This window comes from Megascapheus bottae, chromosome 1 (assembly GCF_031878675.1).
Source record: "Megascapheus bottae isolate mThoBot1 chromosome 1, mThoBot2.hap1, whole genome shotgun sequence".
NCBI classification, from domain to species: Eukaryota; Metazoa; Chordata; class Mammalia; order Rodentia; family Geomyidae; genus Megascapheus; species Megascapheus bottae.
In genome coordinates, this window is record NC_143509.1 from 41,081,126 (window position 1) to 41,098,294 (window position 17,169).

At 46.7% G+C, this 17,169-nt stretch overlaps 2 long non-coding RNA genes across 2 annotated transcripts in view; one reads left to right on the forward strand and one right to left on the reverse strand.

Moving 5' to 3' along the window:
- Positions 1-638: 638 nt before the first annotated feature.
- Positions 639-3,898, reverse strand: LOC150068988 (uncharacterized). The gene is made up of 4 exons (XR_016535199.1): positions 3,839-3,898; positions 2,636-2,706; positions 1,915-1,992; positions 639-1,160 (listed from the first exon to the last, which is right to left on the reverse strand). It is a non-coding gene; the product is annotated as an uncharacterized LOC150068988 (long non-coding RNA).
- Positions 3,899-4,888: 990 nt separating this feature from the next.
- The window catches only part of LOC150068989 (uncharacterized), a 45,884-nt gene continuing 33,603 nt past the window's right edge, over positions 4,889-17,169 (forward strand). Inside the window, exon 1 of the long non-coding RNA XR_016535209.1 lies at positions 4,889-5,195. This is a non-coding gene — a long non-coding RNA (uncharacterized LOC150068989). The remainder of the gene's footprint in view (positions 5,196-17,169) is intronic.

Here is a 17,169-nt window from a genome sequence, read left to right on the forward strand (position 1 = left end):
TTTCTCTCCTCACAATATGGATAAGTTAAGAACCTGAAAAAAGGATTGAAAACATCATGCCATACTTTAAATGCACAATGCTTTGAAATACATACTTTAACACATAAAGCTATAACATAGGGTTGTTGGTAAAACTTGGCTTTATCAACAACAAAATTTAAAGTAATGTATTGCTTTTGCCTCATTACCTCATAAAGCATGCCTTTCTATGGTCCCTATTTGTCAATCAACATCTAACTAATAGAACCCAAAGTTCTAGAAGCATAAGGGCTATATAAAGGCCGTGTTCTATCTTTGGCCACTTAGCAAGCAGGCCCTTGCAGTAATCAGGGTTTCCAAACTGGCTGCTTCTTGTTTCTTGACTTCCTATCCCAGGTTCCTGCTTCACCGGGTGACCCAATTCCAGCTCTCTCTGGAGAATCACCACACACTAACGTGACCACACTATGTGCTGAAGTGGCCACACTGTGTGTTCCTTCCCAAAGTCACTTTGGAGCTTTGTTGCATAAGGAGATCTTAACCCTCCTGGCTTACCCACAAAGGCATGTAGGGAAGGATGGCCAGGAAGCCAGGGACAGTAGATGCAGGAGGATCCAGGTTTTTATTCTAGGGGACCTGGGGAGGAGGAGGTGGGAAGGAAGGGGGACACAGGCCGGAGGTGTGCAGAATTGTGCTTGCAGGCAGAGTGCTCCAGGAAGGGCAGAGGCAAATATGGGACGTGTAGAGGGTGCCACTTTTTAGAGGACAGAGAGAACCCAGCCTGGCAGGCTCGAGCCTCCACTTTTGAAGGCCAGACACACTGATTAGGGCTGACTGGCCTTGGTGCTGGGTGCCTCGGGCTGCCACGCACGGACAAGGGTGCGGGAGGCTGGATGGCTCTGGATCCGAAGTTTACTGCAGAGGATCTGCAGCATGCCGTGCTCAGGTCTCTGCACACGCACGAGCGCGCGATGTTGGGGTTCGCTCGTGGAATCTAGAGCGTGGATTGGCCCGGCGTCGCGAGGGCCGGGTGTCCCAGCGATTGCAGGTGCGCGTCCAGTGGGGCATTGGGCTGCTTGATGTTGGGTGTGAGTCCGTGGATCGAGTGTTCACAGCCCCGTGGCATGTTGAAAGGCATCCTCATCTGGGACGTCCCTGAAGATGTGGGGAGCCGCTGACCCCTGGATTTGGCATTGCGGGGTACGGAGGGGGGCCGTCGCAGGAGCTGGACACGCCGCGCCCTGCCCGCGTGCCTGGCGCCTCGGGACGCGGGCACCCCGCGCCTGCCAGCAAGCCCGGAGTCCCGGCCCCAGGCGGCCTCGCCCCGCTGGCCTCCTCGTGGAGGGTGGCGGGTTACTCACGAGCGGGGTGCTCCCGCTTGACCGCCGTGCCATCCCCCCCAGCCCCCGGATCCGCGAGCCCCTTCGTGGCCAGCCGGAATACCCAGACCCTGGTCGAGCGTATCGGGCTCGGTGTAAGCAGCCTCCGCCCTTCCCCACCACACCCCGGGCACTTTGCCGACCCGCTCTGCCCGCCCCGGGCTGAAACCCCGTCTTCTGGACGCTGCTCTCCGGCCGTGGTTTTGCTTCCTTCTGTTCTGCTTTCTCCCCCCGCCCCCACACACCCCATCCCTTCCTTCACTGCCTTTCTGAACGTGCAGAATGCCAAGCGCTCGCTGGCACCCCATTCTTAGGGTGAAGGAAATCCACCCCACTCCCCAGGGAGGCTTGCTTTGGCAGAATTGGGGGGAGGAGGGGCTCAGTGTGGATTTCAATGCTCCTTTGAATAGTGACGTTTACACTTCAGTCACCTATAAACATCATAGATCAGCCTCAGACTGGTCCCAGCACCAGGCATCCTCTTGGTACTTCCTCTCCCTGGAGAGGGGATTACAGTTCTCTCATTTGCACACAGAAAATTAATTGTCCTTCTCACCCCTTTATCTCCTCCTTCTCTTCCTCTTCCTCTTCCTCCTCCTCTTCTTCCTCCTCCTCCTCTTCCTCTGACATGACACTTCATACATTAGTTAAAAGTTAGTCCTTTAATGTCAAGTAGAATGCCATTTCTTGACAGGTTTTCAGACAAGTTTTCAAGTGCTATACCTTGAAGGGGGAGGGGGAGCTGGGAATGTGGCCTAGTGGTAGAGTGCTTGCCTGCATGCATGAAGCCCTGGGTTCAATTCCTCAGTACCACATAAACAGAAAAGGCTGAAAGTGGCGCTGTGGCACAAATGGTATAGAGTACTAGCTAGCATTGAGCACAGAGAGGCTCTGGGACACAGCCCAGGCTGCTGCTGCTTCTTCTTCTTCTTCTTCTTCTTCTTCTTATTATTATTATTATTATTATTATCATTATTATTATTGCCATTCCTGGGGCTTGAACTAGGCCTGAGCACTGTCCTTGGGCTTTCTCAAGGCTAGAGCTCTACCACTTGAGCCACAGCACCACTTCCAACTTTTTCTATGTAAGTGGTACTAGGAATCAAACCCAGATCTTTGTGCATGCTAGACAAACACTCTACCACTAAAGCCATACTCCTGACTACAAAAACTTGTCTTCTTAATCCCTTCCAGGAAACTGAGACCCACAGATCTTAAACTTCCTGAGGACTGGGCCCTGCACAGATTCCATAGACCAAGGGAGATTCATTGCTTACCTGGTCCCAGGGCTACTTACTAAGGACTTCCTATCCTAGTTTCAAGCCTTAGAACAACACTTCAGCTTTGTCTTGCAAGGCATTGGAGGAAGGGAGGAAGGGAGGGAGGGGAAAAAGAAAGCTTTTGTTAAGTTGAGGTAGTCTTCAAGTCTTGATTCTAAAAATAAAAAATTATGATAATGGAGGCCAGAAGGAATCATTCAGTTGTTTGATTGGTCACACTTCTATGGAAACACTACAGTACATTTTACACCCCATCTTTGCTTGAGGAACCGTTACCACTATGGAGTTTTAAGTTTGTATGATACTCATTCCCAATGCCCTAAGTAACAAATGCCCATTGAGAAATATCACTCTTGGCTTTCCTGTTTATTTCCCTCCCTCACCTCCAATGCTCACACCTTTCTCAACCCATGGTGTTATGAGATGCCTTTCTTTTTAGTATTTCTCTGACTTTTTTTTCCTGATACACGACGAGTTGTTGATAAATAGAATCACAAAAATTATTTCATTTCCTATTTTGTGGCCTTTATTTTTTCAAGTTTATGAGCCAGGCTTTCCTGGATAATGGCCTCCCTTACTGAATAATGGGTTGGAAAGCAATAACATCATGGTTTCTGAAGGGGAACATAGAAGTTGCTGTCAGAGACTCCTTTGAGTGTTTATCTTTTTTTTTCTATGGAAAGTCTGTGGGAAGAAGGGGAGGAGTAATTTGGGCAGAGGTGGGGATGGGATAGAGATAGAGAACCCATGGGGGAAAAAAAAGTTTAAGAGGAAAGGCATGTCTCCAAACTGTTTTCTTGCCACAAATACCAACATACAGAACAGAAGTCAAGAAAGTGGATTCCTTGTCTTTGGTGGGCATTAATGCCTATAGAAAGGTAGACAAACCTAGTCAGAAACAACTTCCCCCAAAGCGACCCCTGTTGCCTAAGGAGTGAGCTCTTCCTCAGAGCATGGTTAAGGTGTAAGGGAACCCAGTGAGAGGATGCTGCCAGACTGGGGGCAGGGGCAGGGAGGCCATCAGAGCCTGAGGGGCTGGCAAGCTGCAACTTGAAAGTGGCCACCAGCCCATCCTGCCAGCCCCCTACCTGCACAGCTGCCACCAGTGAGTCAAAGCTAGCTGAGGGATGAGTCCCGCTGGAGAAACAAAAGTAGGCCTAGTGGATCAATCAAGACTCACCTTCAACTTGTTCTACTCACCCTGGGCTCCATCCTAGATTTTCCAACACTGGACAGCTTTAGTAGAAATGAGGGTGAGCATGACCTGAAAACAGGCCTTACCCCCCCCCACATCACACACACACACACACACACACACACACACACTCACACACAGCCCATCCAGTCTGCACACATGAGGAAAAGCTTGCTGAGATGGGAAGACACACCTCAGATGAAAGAAGTCCAGCGCATCTGTTTGTGTGTCTGGCTCATCCAGCTGTGTGTGGCCAACCAGGGAGCTGGGGGTGGGGGGGGGGGGAGAGGAAAAGCCTCCCTTTTCCTCAGTCATTCCAGCTGAGGCTGCTGTATCCCCAACCCCCCCCCCCATCAGACCCAAATAGAATGGAAACTCCATTGCATTTGCCTGTACTGAGCCTAACAAGTCAGCCTTTGATAAGGTTACTGCACCACTGATACAATTGTAGGTTTTTAAAGCTTCCTTCAACAGACAGATGTTTGAGCTGATTAAGAATTGAGGAGAAAACCTGCAGCTGCACCAAGGAATAATCTATTGGACAAATATTTTAATAAAAAAATATGAAGAGATCAGCCCGACCTTGCAAGGTCTTCTGCTTAAAAAAAAAATCTTTATCAAACCCCTATTCTATGGCTTTAATAAACAGAACCCATTACCTCACGGCATCTTTTGTTGGCCCCTATACAAGAGAGAACAAAATGGTTATTCAGGGGAACGCTTTCGATTTTTATTGTGGGTACCCGGCACAAAGAGCCGTGTTATTGTATTTAAAAGAACCATCTGTAGCAGAAACAATGGCATCAAATTATCTTTGAATACCCACTGAAAAAACATAAAGCTTTTTTTTTTATTCTTCTTCTGTGCGGTGGGGGGACAGCGCAGTGTTAGGATAACTGACTTTTTTGTTGTACTCTGGGTGCATTCTTCTCCCCCTCTGTCTCCCCCTCACCCTCTCTCCTCTCTCTCCCTCTCCCTCTCCCTCTCTCTCTCCCTCTCTCTCTCTCTCTCTCTCTCTCTCTTTTAAAAAATCAGCCATTTGGGGTTTTAAGCCATAAACGATTTTTCTTGTTGCAGGGGATTGCTGTGCAAAGCTAGGCTAGGTCTGGAGGCTGGTGTAAGGCGACGCGTGTGAAGGCAGAAGGCTGATGGAGAGACACTGGGGGGAAGAAAAGCCGAAATGGATTCACGGTGCCTTGGCTAGAGGACGCGAAGGGGAACTGCTAGCTCCTTCAACTCGTTCTGTCCGGTGAAAAGTGATCAAGCTTGGCTGACAAGAGGCTCAGGGAGCCCTCACGTTCTTTGCTTTTTTACCTGCCAATCAAACTGCTACAAGACAACACCCTGATCTGGCAAGGACATGTAAGTAGCTGGGAACCCAACTTTGACACTCACGGCTAACTCACTCCTCCCCACCCCCCCAACACACACACACACACACACACACACACACATTCACACTCACCTTCTCTCATTCCGCTTTCCTTCTTTCTGTCCTTTTCTTTCTTTCTTTTTGACCTTTAAGAGATCTGGAAATACACTCTGTGTGGCAGTCATTTAACACAGGAAGAAGGATGAAATCTAAAAGCATTAAGTTTGGGAATTAAATGTTAATTGAGATTTCTTTCACAAATGCAGGCATGAAATGGCATTATTTTATTCTCTTGGAACAGTTTTAGTGCCGTACCTAACTGCCAAGGTTATCTGTGCCTTTCTCGCTCTCTCTTTTTTTTTTTCTATAAAAATGAAGAACCAGATCTATGCAGTCCCCAGGGATAAACCCTAGAGGAAAATTTCGGGCTTCCATTTGAAAAATGTAAAACTAGCATTTCACCCCTGCAAGGAATCTTCTCTAGACCCTGTGGCTGAGAATGAGTGATTTGAGTGGAAAGGTACATATCATTTGTGGGGTTTCTGCTATTGCAACAGTCAGCTTTCTATTTTAGTGATGGTAAGGGGTGGGAGGGAGCTTGCAAAAGAGAGAGAGAGAGAGAGAGAGAGAGAGAGAGAGAGAGAGAGAGAGAGAGAGAGAGAGAGAGAGAGAGAGAGAGAGGGAGGGAGGGAGGGAGGGAGGGAGGGAGGGAGGGAGGGAGGGAGGGAGGGAGGGAGAGAGAGAGAGAGAGAGAGCGCGCGAGCACAAGGGGGGGCACGGCGAAATCTCATTTTTTATGAGAGACTGACATAGAAGGAGAGGGAAACGCAAGGGGGCAGGATGTGCAGGAAATATTACCTGAGAGAAGGAATTACTGGGCTTGACGAAGCTGGGAGGGCTTCTGTGGAATGGGGGGGGGGGGGGGAGGGTGCTCTCTGGCGCCCTCTAATGGGAACTTGAACCGTGTTTTACTTTCACAATTCTGTAAAAAGCAGCTGGGTTTTTGTTGCTCTTGCTTTTCCTCCACAGACTTAAAAACTAAAGACTGCGTGGAGTGAATTGGTTGTTTGCACCTCAGAAATGTATATCTGTGCCTTTAGAAATCATCCATGTCTTCTCGCTCCACCGTTCTCCCCTAACTATCTGGAAATCTTAGACTTTACTAGAGAAGGAGAGGCAAAGGGCAAACTGATATATGGACGAGTGGCCCACACCCAATACGGAGAATGGGATCCATTTCCTACCTGAGCCCCGTTCCTACTTCCCTAGGTGGGGTGGGGGGCATGATTTGGAAATTGCCTATTCTGACACCGACTTACTATAATCCAATTTAAAGGATGTTCTTGGAAGCGATGGTACTTCCACATGGGCTAATCAGGGAACCTTCCTTAATGCCTCCTTTTTCTTTTTTCTTTCTCTCCCCTCCCCCATTCTTCTTTCTTTTCTTCCTCTTCATGTTTTTCTTCATTTTTTTTTTAACTTTTAGTAGATAAAGGTTAATCTTGGGCTGAATGATAGCGCCATGATTGGCAAGGGAAAAGGTGTTGAGGGCAGGTCGCGCTGTCTTATTTACAGCCCACTGCTTGCTGTCGAGTCTTTGTGAGGACTGCAAGGCTAATTTAGTGCACCACAGAGTTAAAGGACTGGTAATGACTGCTAATTTTATTTCAGCCTCATGCATCCCCGACTGCTGTAATTAAAGACACGCTATTTAAATACAGGTGAAGCTTTTTTTTTTTAAGGTGGGGTGGGGGTGGGTGGATTATAGTTTTATTTCGAATTTTTCTTTTACTGAGGTGCTACACAGTCCAACTTCAGATTATTATTATTATTATTATTGTTGCTGTTCTTAGTTAGATCTGCTTCTTATCATTTATAACTGGCTTTGAAAAAAATTCCCAAGTATGAAATGTGTAAATCACATAAAAGCCTCTGTTTAAAGAAAGTAGAAGGAAGGGAGGCAGAGGAGTAACTATTTAGGGGGGATTTAAATATTTAGGTTTCTCTCCTCCCCCTTCAAATTAATACAAGGGCCTTTCAACATGACTAAAAATATTTGAAAATTTGGGGCAAGGTTAACAGGCCAAAGAGATCCGTGCCAGCTTTTAAAATACTTCCAAAAAGATCATGTGAGCCGATAGAAAAAATAGATATTTTAAGTTAAATAATTTACACGCACACACATACTGTAGCTTCAGTATTAAAATTTTCTCAACCGATAGGAGTTTCTTTATAAGAACATCAAAGAACAAAACGCTCTACATTTCCGTAGTTGTTTAAAATTGATAACACCCCCCCACACACACACATACACCCAAAAAAAGAATCCAGTCTTTAATCTCTTTTTATCCACCAAGACTAAAGCTCTGTACTCGACCCCGCGCGCGGCTCTGGCCTTCCGGGGCTGGAACCCGGCTCAGATGAGAAGCGGCGCTGAGCCGCCGCGCAGGCTCGTGTCCAGCGCCCCCTGTCGGACACAGTGGGAGCCGCACAGCGCCAGTCAGGAAATCGCTAGCACCTTGCTTCTGGGTTAGAGAAAAAGTCTGTCTTACCCTCCAAAAGGGACGCACGTTTTTATACCCTTACCAGATAATACGGTTTTAATTCGATTTTAAAAAACTAAGGAGACCTACTTTTGACTCCATTTTTTAAAAGATAAAGTCTTCCTTCTCCTCTTCCTCCTCCCCCTTCTCCCCCCCACTCTTCCTCCTCCCTCTCTTAGCCTCCTCTCATCCTGGCCAGCCCCCAGCCCGGTTTGGGTTCTGGGGGCACACCTTTTACAGGTTGTGCGATGCTTTAAAAAAAAAAAAAAAGGCAGAGAAGCAGGATGAAAAATTAAAAAATTCTCTTCCATAGCCAAGAAGAACCAAGCAAAGACTACTTCTCCCGTTTTATCCCCATTTCAAAAATGAAGACGAAGGTGACGTTTTCAGTAATGTCTTGCAGGACCCTTCTAAGGCCCTGCAAGTATTGTAGAAGAAGTGTATGAGAGAGCAGAATTTGCTCCTCGTTATTTATTTTGCGAGTGTAATTAAAAGTCTAGTTTCTTCTTCCAGTGCTTTCCTCTTCCAAAGCCAGTTTTGCTCAACTTTTCCTCTTTCTGGCAAAAGGCTAAATCTCATAGATTGTCTATTAAAACAGTGTCCCTCTTTTTTTCTTTTCTTTTCTTTTTTCTTTTTCTTTCTTTTTTTTTCACCAGTGCAAGATTTCAAGGAAGGTAAAATCAAGAGTTTTTCCCCCTGAAATTCAGCATTTCGATCAAGGAAAGAAACTACCCTGGTGAAAGAGGAGTTTTGCTTTTGTTTTTCCTCAAAAAAAAAAAAAAAAAAAACTAGCTGCGTAAGAAAGAGCTGTAACTTTCTTTGGGCAAAAAAAAAAATAATAAAATAAAATAACCTTTCAGTCTACCAAAAATGACCTATCCTCTAAATCTGAAACGATAGCAAAGCGTGTGTTTGATTAGTTGTTTAAAAACCAAACAAACAATTATTGTGCTAAATGAACAAAAAGGAGGAGTTCCCTTTTCAGAGATGCACTTAGAATTTTAACTTAACTTGAAGGCTTTTTTTTTAAGTTTACCTGTTGACAAAAACTAGTTTACTTTTTCCAAACGGAATGGCTTTAAAAAAAAAGTTAACAATATAGGAAATGCAACCTTTATATACTGTGTTTGTGTTTTATTCCTACTGCCTCCTAAAATTAGCGGATTTGGGCTTCTGTTTTCAGGGGACCTGCTAGAGCATCTTCTCTAGGCTTTCGGCTTGAGGTTGTTTTTTTGTTTTTTGTTTTTTTTGTTGTTGTTGTTATTATTATTATTATTATTATTATTATTTGCTCTAAGTATTCAGAAGCGGATGGAGAATCCCACAGCTCAATCCGAGTTCTATGGAAGTGGCAGGCACGCTGGGTCCCCAGCCACGACAGCCCGCCACCACCCTTCGTCCTAGGAAAAGACCGATCCCCCTTTGGGGAACGCTAAGAGGGGAGCCCAGCCGGGCCGGGGCGCGGGCCGGGTGAGCTGGGACCCGGAGCGCCCGGCTAGGCGAGCCTCCAGCTCCCCGCGGCGCCCCTGCAGCCCCGCGGCTGGGGAGGCCAGAGCCCGCGACATCTTAGCAGGAAGGAGTGTTGGCCGGCTGCTGGGAACTAAAGAGGAGTTTGCCCTGGCAGAGTCCCCCCCAGTTCGGCTCTGCAGAGGACGGGGAGCAGTCCTGGAGGCTGGCAAGAGGGGAGGAGCCGCACCTGGCTAAGGGCCGGCTGCAGGCGCCCTACCAGCCCAGGAAGCCCGGGCGCGGGCCGGGCCGCCAGCCCCACCCTGGCTGGAGGAAGGACTGAGCGAGTGGGTGGCCCCGGCCCGGGCGCGCCATCCCGCACTCCCGGCGCCGAGTTACCCCTGCGGGAAGCCCACGCCCCCACGGGGACAGCGACCCTTACACTTGGGGGTGGGGGCTGGAGGCGGGGGCGATCCCGGCGATGGACCCCCCGGGGCGCGGCTCCCCAGCCGCCCCGCACTCTTTAGGGGCGGGGCGGGCGCTTTGGGTCTCCGGTCACCGCCCGCGCGGGTTGGCTGGTGGCCCTGCTTTGTAAATAGTCCGTCCTGCCAGATTTCGTGGGCCTTCCAGGCCGATGGGCCAATGTAGCCCAGGCCCTATGGACGCCATGCCAAGTCCTCGGCCGCCTCTGCCTTCTCAGCCCTCCCTCGCACCTTTCCTGGTCAAGCCAGGAACAGAACAAACACACCAGCCTGTAGGGCTTGAAGCTTGGCAGGGCTATTTGGAAATGGGGTTGGGGGTGTCATTATTAACAAGACCAAGCAAGATTTAAGGAGTCGGGGGGGCTCTTCACTGGTTCGGTTGAAGCCTTTATTTCGTGTTTTCATCCTGGAGAACCTTTTAATTCCAGGGATCCAGCCCAGAGACAAAGGCACGGAGGAGAAAGCCTGGCCGGGCTGGAAGCTGGAGTGCGGATAGGTACCTCGTGCCTGTCTCCTTCACTCGGGTCCCCAGGCTGCTGCCAGGCTTTGAATCCTAATCTGAAGCCCAGCAGCGACTGTGGGTTGCTGAAGGGTGTTGAAACCACAAGTACAACTTGACACCATTGAGCCCACAGTGCTTGTCAATAATCTGTGAATTAGGTGTAGAGATTGTCACTGTAGATCATAACAGTTTCTGAAGGACTCATTACAGCCTATCGTGTCAATGATCTCCAAATTAAGGAGGGGGCGTGGGGTAAGAGGGGAGAGGAGTGGGAAGAGCCAAAAAAAAAAAAAAAAAAAAGCAAAGGAGGGTGTTGAAGGGAGATAAAAGTCAGAGCCCCAGCTTTCAAGGAGTCGTTAAAGACGATCAGGCCAGTGATCTGAGAATTCCTCTGGGATGGATTTGGAATCTCAAATCCATCTTAGCCAGAATTAAAGCTGGGGTGCTAGGGGCATGCAGAAGTGGGCCTCCAGGAAGGCTGACTTCTCAGACATTTCTTCTGAGGCCAGAAGAGCTTTCAGAAGAAAGCTCCAGACGTCTATGGGAGGCCTAGAGGGTGCCAGCCCGCCCAAAATGGGTGTCTACTTTGATTTCTAGCACTTGGCCAGGCAAAGCACAGCTACACATCTTCAAGAAAAAGTGCTAATAGTATTTTTAGGGTTGATGGTGAGTATAGGGTGACCACCACCCCCATAAAAAGGTTTACTTTAACTTCTTTTTTAATGACAGGTGAAAAACCTTCTTCCTTTCCTTTTGATAATAATTCTGTCTCTGACACATGAAATAGATTTCATCTCCCCCACCCCATCTGGCTCTTGGGGATGCCAGTTGCTGGCACTGTCTAAGAGGTTTGTCACTTATGGTTTGTAGTAGGTCTAGTTGTACTTGTGGTTAGGAAGCTGATGAGTGACACAGGAGCAGTAGGTATCACACAGATGTCCAGAAGAGAGGAGATTATATCCTATCTCTGTATCTTGGAAGGGACCAGGCTGAGGAAGAAGGGTCTTTTTTTTTTTTTTTTTTTTATACATTGCTGTGGCATCTATCCTAGCCCAAGAATAAGACTCTTCGTGCGGACCAGAGAAAAACTTAAGGGAGCATTAGGTTTGTGTTTCCCACAAAAGTTGTAGTCACAACTCAGTGAAATAATCACCCCCTAAAATTTGGGTGACAATCATCACCATTGGAAATTAGAATTCTGAGGCGGTCCTGTCTCTTTGCTGTAATTAATGGCACAAGGCGTGTGGTCAATCAGAGACATATGCATGTGGACATTTAGCAATGAGTAGAGGCATGGAAGGATTCAGAGTCGGGGTGGGGAGGGGAGGCAATACCTGAAGAATCTGATGGTTTCCCCCCAACCCCTGCTGTCTTCTGATTTTTAGAATCAAAATCATAGACTCTGCAAGTGAAAACATCCTCTGGCATCTCTCTACTAGTTTTTATTTTGTCATTAAAAAAAAAAAAAGATGTTTTTAAAGCCATCAGGTCATCTAATAGAGAAATCGCAGTTTTCCCTGGGTAGCACAGGAACTGAATTTTACATTAAAAATCGCCTGATACATCAAGAAGTAGAAATGAAACTGTGAAGTATGACTTCCTCTTTTCCACAAAATATATGAGCTGGAATATCTGCAAGATGTACAAATGTATGTAATACTACAAGTAATGTGACTGTTCTGTACAGCAAGAGACAAGTGATTACGTGTTGTTACTTTTGTGGTTATAATTTAAAGTCAGGAGAAAATACTTTTAGTGTTCAAACTACTGGATTCTTCGGGGGGGGGATATATTTATTTCATCAGTGAGAATTAGATGAGAGAAAGAGGTTTGCATTCCTTAGGTTTCAAGGGTCCTTACAGCTCTTGAGTGAAATGATTTGGTGAAATTGGGTCTGGATTGAGACAGCGTTTGTTATTTCCCCGTTCATTTGTTATGCTTAATACCACTTCTGGAAATTAAAGACAAGGTACAGGAAGAGAAAAAATATGATTAAGCAATTTGAAATTGCCGATCTACCAAGCACCATATGCATATTTCCTCAGGAAACAGAAAGAAATACAAGTGTGTGTTTGTTCTTTGTGTCAGCTAGGAACACTTATTATAGTTCCTGTCAATAATCCTTCACACTTCCAAAATCTGACAAATTTGACATGAAAAGAAAGGGGGTAGAAATGTAGATGAAAGAATTTCTATTGTTTTGAACATGGTTTTATAGATACATATGTATATATGTATGTATGTGTGTGTGTGTGTATATATATATATATATATATATATATAAATTAAGGTGGCTCCTATGTGATTTCTTGTGAGGAATTCCTCATAGGTAAAAGGAAGTTTAGACTAATGAAGTTTGACTATGGCACAATTGATTTTTTTTATTTTTTGCTCTCAGCTTCCATAACTTCTCTTTATATATTTCCTGTTGGCTAGTTTTAGAAATTCTGCTTTTTTTTTTTTTGAGGGAAAAGAATTCGTCTAATGCATTTATTTACCTTCTTCATCTATCTGTGCTTGTTTCTTAAGTCTTCAAGAATCAAACTTTGGTGATTCTAGAAGTCTCATGGAATGCTCTGATTTGGAGTGACTGAAAATGTTTGTGACTTACAGCAGCGGAGACATTTTAAACCTTGGTTCCTAACAGTGTCCTTCTCTGTCACCCTCAGTGTTCTGTTATAAGGAGGTAAAGGTAAATAAAATCTTAGCAGCATTGCCCAAAACATTGGGAGTTTCCCCTTTATATTTGGCTTTTAAAATTCAGAACTTATTTTCTTTTGTAGTTGTTGTACTTGGTTTTATTGGACTTACAGAGCACATTACTGGATTGTTTCTTCTGTTGCTATGATTACTTTACATGGCACTTCCAGAAGAGGTGGTAGGAAGGGGAGAAGGGAATATTCAAAAAGGAAGGTTAAAAAACAAACAAACAAAAAACCCCATTTATTTGGCTAAATGTGACTCCTAATATACTTAAGCAGTTCTAGAATTAGAAAAGTCTTTCTGTACATTTTCTTCTATTTTTCTCATTTTTCCCCCTTACGTAATGAAATTAAAACTTTCGGAGCCCACAGTTGACATTTTTCAGAAAATTGAGTTATCAAGGCAGTAATTATTTCACGGGGAGATAAAACTCTCATAGCCCTAACTGTCAAATAGGGCTCTTTTCAGATTTTAATTACAAAATAAAATTAGTCTGCTCTTCCACCGAATGGTTGGTGAGTGGTTAAACAGAGCTTTCCCCAATACTGGTGGTCGTCAAACTCTGCTAATTAGCAATGCTGAGAAATTCCAGTTAACAAGGACATTCTCCAAGACTCTGCAGGTTCCCTGCCGACTGCCTTCATTTCCATAAGAAGATTAAGAGAGGAGGGGAACGCACTCAAATGCAGATGCAGAAAAGGAGTGTTTTTTAACAAGCATTATAATAGTAAGATGCTTGGCTAGTTCTCACCTAATTACTGCAAGTTAAACCTCTATTTGCCACTAAGCAGAAAAAATAAGTCTGCAGTGTTCTATCTCCACAAAATTGTTGGCTTCAGATACAATACTTGAAGAGGCATCGGGACAGTTTAGGAGAGAGAAAAAAAAAATCAATGGGAAAAAAATCTTAAAATTAAGTTACACTTAGTTGAGGCTTTTGGCTAAAACCAATACTAGAACACAATAAATTCAGAATGTACCAGGAATACGAATTGTGTGTCTGATTATCAATATTACTCTAAAAGTGTGTAGCTTTTTTTTTCTGCCCATGAAGGCAAGTGTTGCATTCTCTTTGGATGAAGCACTTCCATTTTTTATAAATGGTGCTAGTGGCAACATTTTCATTTCTCAGAGGATGAAGCACCCTGCTCCAAGTCTTTTTTTGATTGTCTAGTAGTCAATCAATGGTGTACTGTTGTTAGCCCTGTAGCCATCTATTATAAGCCTTAAGGTTTATAAACAGGATTGTTTCTGTCATTTGTTGGGATTATTTTTATGGTTATTATATTTAGGGGCATTGGTGGGGCTGGTTGAAATAGAGTAGTCAGTGATCACATTTTGTTAAATGAACGAGAAAAATTGTTTCAGCTATCACCATCTTTAATCTTCTTTTCGTAGCACATTATGCACAAACTCCAGCCACTGTTAGTTTATTGCCTTGATAAGTACGTCAAGCTTAATTAAAATAAAGCTGTAAATAAATGCAACCAATGATAACACAATTGTAATGTGTTTCCATAGCTTATTTATATGATAAAGGCAATTAACAAAAGACCTAGCCAGCCCCTTTCCCCTCTTAAATGCATTAGTATGGAGTTCAGGCTGACATACACATCTGAGAATGTGTAAAGGCACTATTACTCCCCCTACCCCGAAAAACAGATAGATGGAAGATTAGAAGATTTGCTTCTATAACATCCATTGTTAATATTTATTTTAATAAAGACACCACCATTAGCCACTCCCACCCTTTTTTTTCTTTAAACTTAATTATCCATAAGCTCTTTTTTTTTTTTTTAAAGTTTTCGGAATAATGCCATTAAACGCCGACCACTACATACACAATCCTAAAGTGAATGCTTGGATTGCCTTTTGTGGCCCTTGGACAATCATAATTCATTCATATGCTGAATCTCATAATTTGTACCTATTTTTTCCCCATAGTTCAACCTCCCACTTATCTCGAGGTTGTATGTACATTTCTAAGTTAAGCAAATTAAATTTGATTCTTATGATTTGTTACCACTGCTTATATGATACGTTAACTTTTCTTTTGTTTAGATTGTGTATAATTAGTTTGATCTTCCATCCCCCTCATTTTTCCCCCCTTTTTCCTTTAATTATTTCCACACACCTTCTTTTAAAGGTAAAAGCCACCGTCTGGGGAAGGCGAGTCCGCCAGCAGGGGGCGCAACCGCCACATCCCTGAGCCCAGCTGCGGAGAAAAGTCGGTGGCCGCCTTACATGAAAGCCTCCAAATTTTTTCAACCTTTTTTTTTTTAACCGCCTAATCTCCCGAGGATACGTGTTGAGCTTACTATTACACCTCGATTAAGCAGAAAACATGGTTTTGTTTTCAAGAGAACAAAATGCATAACGCGTTTCGAAAAGGCCAGTCTCCTCTTTTCTGAGTTTCTAACAACTAAAGCAAGCCATCAACTTAAAAAAAGAGAGAGAGAACTTGCTGCGGGGCGGGGGGTGGTGGTGGTGAGATTGGTTAGAAATCATTTCTTTTAAGCTTGCGGGATTCTTTTCCACAACTTTTCTGAGTGTGTGGGCCTCGTCTCGCGTGCGTGCGCCGGTGCGGCGCGGCCTGGGCGGGCCGGGGTCGGGGGAGGTGAGGAAGGTAGCCAAACAATGCGGTCGGCGACAGTAAGTGGAACATGGCCGGTAGGTAGCAGTCAGAGCTTTTCCTTGGGGTGAGCCAGGGTAGATCAGGGGAAGGGGGCGGAGAAGTGTTACAGAAGAAAATAAGCAACCCGGAGGGTTTGAAACCCTTTATAGATATAAAGAAATGGCATCTTTTTTTTTCCTTCTTCTTCTCCTCACCCCCCCCCTTTGTTGTCAAGTGCATTTTAGGCACAAAGATCCCAACAAGAGAGTGGAAGGAAACTTAGACGGGGCTTTGTTTGACTCCGTGTAGCGACAACAAGAGAAACAAAACTACCTATTTGTAACGGACGCGGTGCCATGGCTCTGGGCTTTGAGCGCCTACCTATTGAGATCTTTACGTCGGGACAATGGGAGCGCGGCTAAAATTACCCTCCGGGGTCCCGGGCGGGCGAGATTCCGGAGCCCCGCCCCTCCCCCGCTGGCCGGGCCGGCCCCGCGCGCGCCCCTGCACCTGTGCGCCCCCCGCCCCCGGCCCCCCGGGCCGCGCGGCCCGCCTGCCCGGCCCGGGGGAAATGCCAGGGCGGCTGGGCCCGGATCCTGGGAACTCGGCGTGGGAGGGAGCCCGCGTGCGGCCCAGATGCCGCCTCCGCGGGCCGTGGGATGCCAGGAAGTTGACGCTGCCCTCCCGCCCCCACGTTCCGAACCCCCCCCTCTCTCTCTCCCGGGGAGGCGGGGGTTCTTCGTGGGGAAGAGTGCCAGCGTGGCCTTTGCACGGACCGAATGAGACAACAGTGGTTTCCCGGGCCACCGAGCTGGAAGTGGGGGTGGGAAGGCAGCTGAGCCAGGCTGGGCCCGGCGCCGAGGGCCGAGCGCTCTGTACTTTCCGAGCCGAGTGGGGAGCGTGGAAGCGCGGCTCCGCGCCGGCCCGGAGGCCGGAGGTGCGGCCGTGGCTTCTCGGCGGGATCAACCAGGGGCCGTGGCCGACCCTCGGGACCCCGCGAGGGGCTGCGGGGCGGGGGCACCCGTGCACACATCCACTCCTGAAATACCCGCTGCACCATCACCCCGAACCCTCCATTCTGCCCTCCGCTTCCCGCGCCCCAGCTCCCCCCACCCCCCAAAAAAGTAAATCAATATTAAGTTTCAACGGGGGGGGGGACACGTAGTCTTAGAGCTGTTTACCCACTTCCTTCGAAAAGGCGTGTGGTGTGACCTGTTGCTGCGAGAGGGGATACAAAGGTTTCTCAGTGGCTGGCAGGCTGGCTGTGGTTGCCGCCCCCCCTTCCCTCCCCCCTCCCCTCCCCCCTCCCCCCTCCCCGCCTCCCCGCACGGCGGCGGCGCGGCAGACCCCGCCCCCTTTCATGCAAAACCCAGCGGCGAGGCCGGGCTGGAGTGGAGGAGCCGCCGCGCTCTGATTGGTCGCTGGAAACCCATTTATTCCCTGACAGCCCCCGTCACATGGATGGTTGTCTATTAACTTGTTCAAAAAAGTATCAGGAGTTGTCAAGGCAGAGAAGAGAGTGTTTGCAAAAGGGGGAAAGTAGTTTGCTGCCTCTTTAAGACTAGGACTGAGAGAAAGAAGAGGAGAGAGAGAAAGGAGAGAAGTTTGAGCCCCAGGCTTAAGCCTTTCCAAAAAAATAATCATAACAATCGTCGGCTGCGGCAGGACCCGCCG